Genomic DNA, 9690 nt, shown 5'->3' with positions numbered 1-9690 from the left:
AAGGCCACACTACATGTCATAAAATTTTTAAAATCCTGTTCTACAAATTTCATTTATCTTCCAACAAATACCATGATCACTCGTATGACAAAAGGAGGGTGGACAGAGGGAAGTCTTTGATTCTATAAATCCTTGGGCTTTCGGTATTTTGGTGCTTTTACATAAAAGTTATCTATTCATAAATACTATAGAATCTAGACCTATGCTATATTTCTTGTTGCTCCTTGTCTACCTACAAAGATCTTAAATATATAATCATATTGGTAGGGGATCATGGCCATGGCCACAATGTGGCCTGGTAGAGAGGGAGAGAGAGCTGGTGGACCTAATACCTGGACCTCTTTCTCTTCCCACCATCAGATCATCTGAAAGGCCTCCCTTTGACTGAACCAACTTGAAGCCAACAGAGCAGGAGTCAATAAAATTGGAGAGTAATCTGGAAGGGCACATGGAGAACACTTAGCACATGTATATATCAAAATTCATTCATTCACTCAACACCTATTGATCACTTAATATGTGCAAAGCACAAGACTTGTTAATATGGGAGAAACAAAGATGAAAATGACAGTTTCCGTGGGAGGTGGTTATCTATATTTAGAAAAGGATTCATAATGAATTGCAGTAAAAAGCTTTCACCATTTTAAGTTTTCCCAGTAGTGTATGATTATAGTGGACTTATAAAGGAAAATTATAGTTTCCTCTTCAATCCTCCTCACCACCGCCTCTTAGAGACAAAGATGGTTTAATTCTCTTGATAATCTCCATCTCTCCAAAGATACACTTCTGATAAAATTTTGATTGAATACATAGACAACCATTAACTTCCTTCAGAGGATGTTTCTGTAGAAAATAGCCCCAGAGAAAAGACTTCCTTTTAATAATAGTTGCAGATGCCCACTTGATGGATAGCTCTCTATTCAATCACCCAGAATGAAGGTCACCATGGAGAAGCTCCACCTAGACCTGAAGAACCTCCAATCAGCAATTTAGTATCTCACACTTCTGTTAAAATTTAAATTTTTTCAAAGTTATATACATATGGTTTGAAAATCTAAACTTAGTATTACAAAGCTTATAATGAAAAACACTACTTCTTGGTTCCTATCCTATTCTACCTCCATTTTCCTTTCTACAGAGGAGGAACAGAGCTATTTCTTTTGGTATTATCTTTATATTTCTAAATATATACAGCTAACATTTTGATTTTTGATTAAAAAAATCCATAGTAATTATATAGATAAAATCATGTTTACAAAATCTTTAGCCTTTCCTTTAAATGAAATTTTTAGTTTTATTTCTTTTGCTTTAAACTGCAGTTTCTCCACACCTCCAACTGAGGTTCCCAAATTAAAATGCAATACCTTCAAGGTTAACCTATGGCAAAAGAGCATAAAGATTATATCTTAATGCCGACATTCTATTCAAGTATTCCATAGATATATTCTTGAGATGTGCATGAACTGCAAGAATAAATTGATATTAGGTTCATTTAAGTAAACTTTAAGAACGTTTATTATTTGAAGATAGAACAGGTATATTCCTTTTGTCAAAAATTATTTTGATTTCAGACCCCTGTTCAATTAGTATATATGCCTACTCCAATGTGATGCTCACTCTTAAAAAACAAACCCTCATATTCAATTATGACCCATTGTGACATAAAGACAATTCTTTATTTTCTTGCTTTGTATTTATAAGGTTTTTCCATCTTAAATAAACTTCTCAATCTCTGTATTCATTATCTCATTTGGATCCTAAATGTATTTCTTAATGTAATACTATTCTTTTTTTATTCCAGAAATATTTATATATTCTAGGTCTGTATGCTTTGTTCAACAAAGAAGAATATTATGTTCCAAAGTTGTTTTTCAGAGAACCAATTCAGTTCCATTTCTGAGTGCCATCTTTCCCCAAGTCATTACAAAAATCTTTCTGAAAGCATTCTTTCTACTAAATGGTTTGGCATGGTGTCTATTTTGAGCATATGAGTTAGCAAAATTATTTCTAAATCAGAGCAAAATGTTTAGGCTACAGTCAAAAATTCCATTCCTTTTGGTAAGCCTTTATTAGACTGTATATGGATGTCTTCATCACAAAACAAGGTGCTGAAATATAAGACATGATGCCTCCACTTGAGAAGCTTATAGTGTTTGGATTGACAAATATACAAAATAAGAAAAATATTGGATATACAGAGCTGAGGGCCAAAATGAGTGATGCAGGCAAGCAGTGCTTATAGGATTTCCAAAAGACAGAGAGATCACTGTGGACTGAGGTAGTTGATGGAGGTTTCAAAATGATATTGAGATCAGGGAGTTTTGAAAAACAAGCAATTGAGCATGGGCAGGGCAGGACAGTGGATGTATTAGTTAGGGTTCTCCTTGGAAACAGAATCAATGAGAGATGTCTCTGATTATCAAATTGTAAAAGTGACTCACGCAACTGCGGGAGCGCACGAGTCCAAATTCTGCAGAGCCGTCAACAAGCTGTCAACTCCAAGGAAAACGTCCGACTAACTCCTCGGGAAACGAACCGGCAACTTTGACGAACTCCTCAGGAAACGAACTGGCAACTTTGAGGAACTCCTCAGGAAACGAACTGGCAACTTCGACGAGCTCCCCAGGAAATGCTTCACTGAGCAGCTGAAGAAGAAGTGAAGGTTCTCTAACCATCTGGCTTATAAGCCTCCAACTGATCACCTGGACCAAATCCAGCCAATTGCATTCTCTCACTGTGGAAGCATGCCCCTTGATGAGTCATCAGTCAGCTGCAGTCAATTGACTGATGATCCGACAAACCAGCCCATTGGTTTATTAACCAGCCTCAAATATCCTCACAGCAATTGTCAGGCCAGTGCCCGCTTGACCAGACAGCTAGGCCACCTAGCCAAGTTGACACATGAACCCAACCATCACAGTGGAGAACAATGGCCAGTGCTGTGGCAACAGTGTTCGTAGAGTATCTGAGAAACAGTGAAGACTCCAGCTTGTCTGAACTGAGTTAGAGCAGAGGGAGGGAGATGGAATATAATTGATTCAGGTGGGGTTGTGGAATATGGCATTGGGGTGATATCATCTCTTCCTGAGACAAGCAAGCCTCAATTTATTTAAACTAAACTGTGGTGCATCAAAAAAGTTTAGCCATGAGAAAGTATTCTGTGTTGTTTGGAAATGCAAAATGACAGGAGGTAGAGAAGATTATCTCAAAGCAAGTATAAGGCAGGCAAGCTCCAGAGGAGAAAGCTTCTCGTAGTATTTCTGTGATTTTTTACTGCATCAGCTCATGTTGCTTCAGAGTATTTTGTGTCATTCAACCTCCCCTTCCTCTGTTTCCAGCCCACCCCTCATTTTCCTCTTTTCCCCTATTACATTCTGATAATGACTGGAAGGTTCTGAAAAGACTAGAACTGTATTTGGAGAGCTATTCACACCAGATTTGTGACTAGTCATGCATGGTTCATTGCACTTCATGTTTATGCCAAAATGGTGAAGCTGCTGGTACTAATATGAAAGCAATAGAAATGTATCTTAAAATGTTTTCAACTAGTGTCAAATGAGTTGCTAAGAGTATATAGAATCAAACTAAACAGTGATGGGAATGGAGATTTTCTGTATTTTCTTTCCAGTAGGTTGAAACAGACCAATTCACTGAAAAGCAATTTGTCAAATGATCAGTTTGCTGAAAAACCAACTTGCTGAGCACCAGTTTGCAAAAGAGTGATTTATGGACTAGCAATTAGCTGATCAAGTAATTCATCAAAAGGCCTATTTGCTGAATTATCAATACACTAAAAACTCCATTCTATTAAGTACTATAACAGAATGGCATGTTTGCTCATTCTATCAACACAAGTGCAGAGACAATGTGCTGTTTTATTTTTCAACAGTCTACTTTTCCTACTGAGCCCATCTCCCAACTCCTACACTACTGGGTAGTGAGGTCCAGGGGAATTCAAATTGACAATTAAAGAATTATCATTATATTCTGATTTCAACAGTTTCCTTTTAGTCTATGTCTTTTCAGTACATGTTTAGCCTTCACAGTTCTGCACCCTCCACCTTCTCCCTGAGAATAATGGCTTCTGGAACCTTTCCTGTGCCAGTTTGAATATCTTATGTGCCCCCAAACACCATTATCTTTGATGCAAGCTTGTGTGGGCAGTCATATTAGTATTGATTAGATTGTAATTCTTTGAGTATTTCCATGGAGATGCAACCCACCCAACTGTAGGTGATAACTCTGATTAGATAATTTCCATGGAGATGTGACCCTGCCCATTCAGTGTTGGCCTTGATTAGTTCACTGGAGCACTATAAGCTCAGACAGAAGGAGCAAGCTTGCTACAGCCAAGAGGGACACTTTGACAAACACACAGAAGCAGAGAGAGGAGCTGCAACTTAGATATTTTGAGGATGGCCATTGAAAGCAAACACTAGCCACGTACCTTCCCAGCTAACAGAGGTTTTCTGGACACCATTGGCCATCCTCCAGTGAAGGTACCCGGTTGTTGTTGACTTACCTTGGACATTTTTTAGCCTTAAGACTGTAACTTTGTAACCAAATAAATGCTTTTTATAAAAGCCAATCCATTTCTGGTATTTTGCCACTTCTTGCTCACTGGTCCAATCAACATGATATCATCAATATAGTGGACCAGTGTGATGTTTTGTGGGAGGGAGAAATGATCAAGATCCCTGCAGACAATATTATGACATAGGACTAGAGAGTTGATATACCCCTGAGGCAGCACAGTGAATGTATACTTCTGGCCTTGCCAGCTGAATGCAAACTGTTTCTGGTGATCCTTACTAATAGCTATTGAGAAGAAAGCATTTGCCACATCAATAGTTACATACCAGGGGATGTGTTGAGTTGCTCAAGCAAGGATACCACATCTGGAACAGCAGCTGCAATTGGAGTCACCACTTGGTTAAGCTTATGATAATCCACTGTCATCCTTCAACAGCCATCTGTTTTCTGCATAGGCCAAATGGGAGAGTTGAATGGGGATGTGGTGGGAATCACCACCCCTGCACCTTCAAGTCCTTAAGAGTAGCGTTAATCTCTGTAGTCCCTCCAGAAATCTGGTATTGTTTCTGGTTTACTATTTTGCTAGGCAGGGGCAGTTCTAGTGGCTTCCACTTGGTCTTTCCCACCATAATAGCCCTCATTTCATGAGTCAGGGAACCAATGTGAGGATTCTGCCACTTGCTGAGTACATCTATTCCAATTATGCATTCCAGAACTGGGGAAATAACCACAGAATAGGTCTGGGAACACACTGAACCCACTGAGAGACAGATCTGGACTAAAACTCCATCGATCACCCAACCTCCATAAGCCCCAACTCTGACTGGTGGACCAGAGTGATGTTTTGGGTCTCCTGGAATTAATGTCACTTCTGAACCAGTGTCTAATAATCTCTGAAATATCTGATCATTTCCTTTTCCCCAGTGCAGTTACCCTGGCAAAAGGCCATAGGCCCCCCTGGGGAAGTCTGGGCAGAAGATTAACAGTATAAATTTTTGGCAGTGTAACAGGGTCCTTCCCCAAGGGCACCCATCCTTCCCCTTATTCGAGGATCTCTGGATCTGTAAACTGTCTCAAGTTTGGGAACTGATTAAGGCGCTATGACTCTCTGTTTTTTGTTTTGTTTTATTTTTTTTTTGTTAAGCCTTTCACAGTTCTGTACCCTCCACCTTCTCCCTGAGAATAATGACTTCTAGAACCCTGCCTTACCTTATTCTTGTGGCAATGGGGGGAGTGTGGGTTTGTAATCTGTCTGTGGGTCCTTTTGCTCTTCCCTAGCTTCTGCAGAAAGAGTGCCCCTGTCCATTTAGTCACTGGTCTCCCTGCTAGCTCCTGCTGCTGGAGAACTTGTGGTCTAGTCTCTCTCTGCAGGTAATTCTGTCTGTGGACTAAGACCCACCTCTGCTGTTTGTGATGTTGTGTATCCCCCTGAGATCTGGCTGTGAACCCCCATTCAGTTCTGGAATGTAAGACTTTCAATGCTGAAACTGATAAGATCCCATGTGAACTGGGATGAACTGGTCACCCTAATTATCAAACAACTTCAGCTCCAAATTCCTGCTGGATCATAATCTGTGGTATTTTTAAAGTAATTATTGGACCTGTAGATATTTGCTTTTTGCTAAGAGAGGTGCGCTGGAAAGAGTTCCAGTTTTCAGAAAACTGATTCTGCTGCTTTACTAGCTGAGTGACCATGGATTAATCATAATTAATCTCTCAACTTCATTACATAAAATGAAAATAAAAACCACACAGTTCTGTTGTGAGCATTAAGTGATATATATGATGGGACTTCGCATACTGTAAAGTTCTATGCAGATGTGAAATGTTTATTTGCAGATGTGCCCCTACAAACAATAACAAAATATTATAAAACAAAATCATATTATTTTCCAATCTCTCATGATGAAGTTTTCATTTCTTATAATTTCGCACTTAAAAATAGTTGAAGATACAGTGAAGTACAAAGTATTGTACTGCCATCTTTGGGACATCGTTTGAACTACACTCTTGTGTAGTTAAGTAAACTTGTTTTTCAAAAGCAACACAGTTGTTTTAAATGTATCAGCAATGGGGATTATGATCACTTGTGTAGAGCCTGAGGGCCTCACTAAAAAGCTACCAGATCAATCATAAGAAATTGAGTCGACAGTGACAAACACCTGCCACAGAGTTATGAATATGTATGAGCCTGGCTCCCAGAATAATTAACCGTTGAAGTTGGAGGGATATTAGTATTCACTATTTGCAGATGACTCCTTATCTGCTTCCCCTGAGCTCAACTTAGTGATTAGCAATAGGAAAAGAGTAGGAGATTTCAGCTCTGGGAAATACCCAGGAAGAGAGGACAGTCAATCTCTGGCACAAAAGAGAGACAATAGACAGCCAGGCTCTACATGTGTGTATCATATGCAATATGTATCTATATGTGAATGAATGAATGAATGAATGAAACTCTTGTGTCAGGGTCTATTTCTTTCTGACTGTGGGCTCTATCTGGGTTGAGGAAGGAAGTCAGGAGAATCAGCCTTATAATGTCTTTTCCCACTCTACCTAATAATGCACAATGGGATGGAGTGATTGCCTTCAGAAGACTGGAATTGGAGGAATTTCCATTTCAAACACTGTCTGGCATATGCTGTGCCTCCTAAAGGAATCTAAGCAGTTATTTTATTGAAGGGCTCAAGTAATAGAATCAAAGCAGCACTGAGTTGGGAGGATATGTGATGAGAAGTAGTATAGCAGAGATGGGGAGGCAAGAGTTAAGAGTTAAATAATGTTTTTGTTTAGATAACTGAATCCTTTGTGCCATTCAGTGACATTCAGAACTTCAGAGGTACGGCTTCATTATTTCCCAACTCTCACTTTCTTCCCAGTCCACACACAGATCTCTTTTCACTGCATCCTCCCTTGGCATAAAGTTTTCCCAAACTCTGTCCCTTCATGTCTTCAAACTCTGCTCTTTTAGGTTTTAGCTGTGGGTCAGTGAAGTCTTCCTCTTCTCAAGCCTTTGAAGGTTGTGTAGGGTTGTGGAATAGGTTCCAGTACTACCTTTCAAGATCAATTTGTTTGGCAGTGTTAAGAGAGGTTTTCTTTTCAGGTATGCTAAGGTAATGTTATGGATTGAATCATGTCCCTCACAAAGACACGTTCAAGTCCTAGCTCCTGGTCCTGTGGGTTTGAACCCATTTGTAAATAGGGACTTTGAAGATCCTGTTAGTTAAGGTGAGGTCAAACTGAATCAGGGTGGGCCTTAATCCAATGAGACTTGAGTCTTTATAAGCAAAGGAAATTTGGACACAAGAGACAGACGGGAAGAGATAGCCATGTGACAGAGGCAGGGACTGAGTTATGGATTGCCAGCAAACCACCACCAGATGTAACAGACTTCAGAGAAAGCATGATCCCACCGATAACTTGATTTTGGATTGCCAGTCTTCAAAACTGTGTAATAAGGAATTCCTGTTGCTTAAGCCAATCAGTCTGTGGTGTTTGTTGTAGCAGCCCTGTCAGACTAAGACAGCTTGTTACCAGAATTAAATTTATTCCAAAGATTTAGCTATGCAAGGGAATGTGTATTCCTCCTAGTAACATAATTTTGACTCTATGTTTAATCTAGAGAAAATTTTCATTTCTGGCCTGGTTTATATTCCAAGAATCTCCTGCCTACCTGGGGATGGATTCTGGTTGACAGTCTGCCAGATTACTTTCAAACTGCTATGAAAGCAGGGGCCAGAGACACAGATTATCCTGCCATGGTTGTATGTGTGCATGTAAATCCCATCTGACTCCCCAAAGAATTTAAGACAGTTAAAAAGCCCTTGAGACTAAGTAGCTACTAAATGTTCTACAGTAGAGGACTCAGCAACCTTTCAGATATTGCATTCAGTTGTTGAACTGTGGCCTGAGGTGGTAGGTCTGCTGTAGACGAGACTCCTGAAAGTCTTCTTTAGAAATCTTCTTTCTTATACCCACTAAAAGGCTCAAAAGACTGAAAAATAAAAAGATTGAAAATATCAATTGTTCTCAAAGGTGTGCAGGAACTGGGATGATCAGACATTACTGGTGGGAGTGTAAAATGGTACAACCGCTTTGGAAAACTGCTTGACAGTCTCTCACAAACATACACAAATTAATCACACAGCAATTTTAGTTCTAGATACATATCCAAAAGAAATGAGTGTATTTATCCACAAAAATACTGATACATGGATGTTCACAGCCATTTTATTGATAAAAGCCCCAAAGTGGGAGCAACCCAAATATCCATCAACTGGACAACAGATAAACTGATTGTGGTGTGTTCATATAATTGACTTCTACTCAATAATAGAAAAACAAACTTCTGATTCATGCAACAACATGGATGAATCTAAAAAACATTATGCTAAGCAAACAAACACAAAATGTTCATACTGTGTGAATCCATTTATATGAAGTTCAAGAAGAGGCAAAACTAATCTATTGGGATAGAAATTAGAATACTGGTTGCATTTTTTTTTTTTAAATTCAGTTTTATTGAGGTATATTCACATACCATACAATCATCAACAATGTACAATCATTTTTTCACAGTACCATCATATATTTGTGCATTCATCATCACTACAGTCAATTTTTGAACATTTTCATTACTCCAAAAAAAAATAGGAATAAAAATAAAAGTAAAAAAGAACACCTAAAACATTCCATCCACCCCTATTTTTCATTTAATTTTTTTTAATTCAGTTTTATTGAAATATATTCACAAACCATACAGTCATCCATGGTATACAATCAACTGTTCACAGTATGATCATATAGTTATGCGTTCATCACCACAATCTATTTCTGAACATTTTCCTTACATTAGAAAGAATCAGAATAAGAATAAAAAATAAAAGTGAAAAGAGAATACCCAAACCATCCCCCCATCCCACCCTATTTGTCATTTAGTTTTTACTCCCATTTTTCTACTGATTTTTTTTTAATTTTTTAACTTTGTTTATCAAAAAATTAAAAACAAACAGGCAAACAACAACCAAAAAAAAACCCCACAACATTTCAAACAAAGCAATGGATTAAGGAAAACAAATAACCTAAAATAACTACTTTGCTTCCAATATGTTCCTACCATACCCCAAGAAAATTAATAAACCATGTCCAAACATAGGAGTA

Source organism: Choloepus didactylus, chromosome 13, assembly GCF_015220235.1.
Source record: "Choloepus didactylus isolate mChoDid1 chromosome 13, mChoDid1.pri, whole genome shotgun sequence".
Taxonomy (NCBI): domain Eukaryota; kingdom Metazoa; phylum Chordata; class Mammalia; order Pilosa; family Megalonychidae; genus Choloepus; species Choloepus didactylus.
This window is presented reverse-complemented; position numbering follows the sequence as displayed.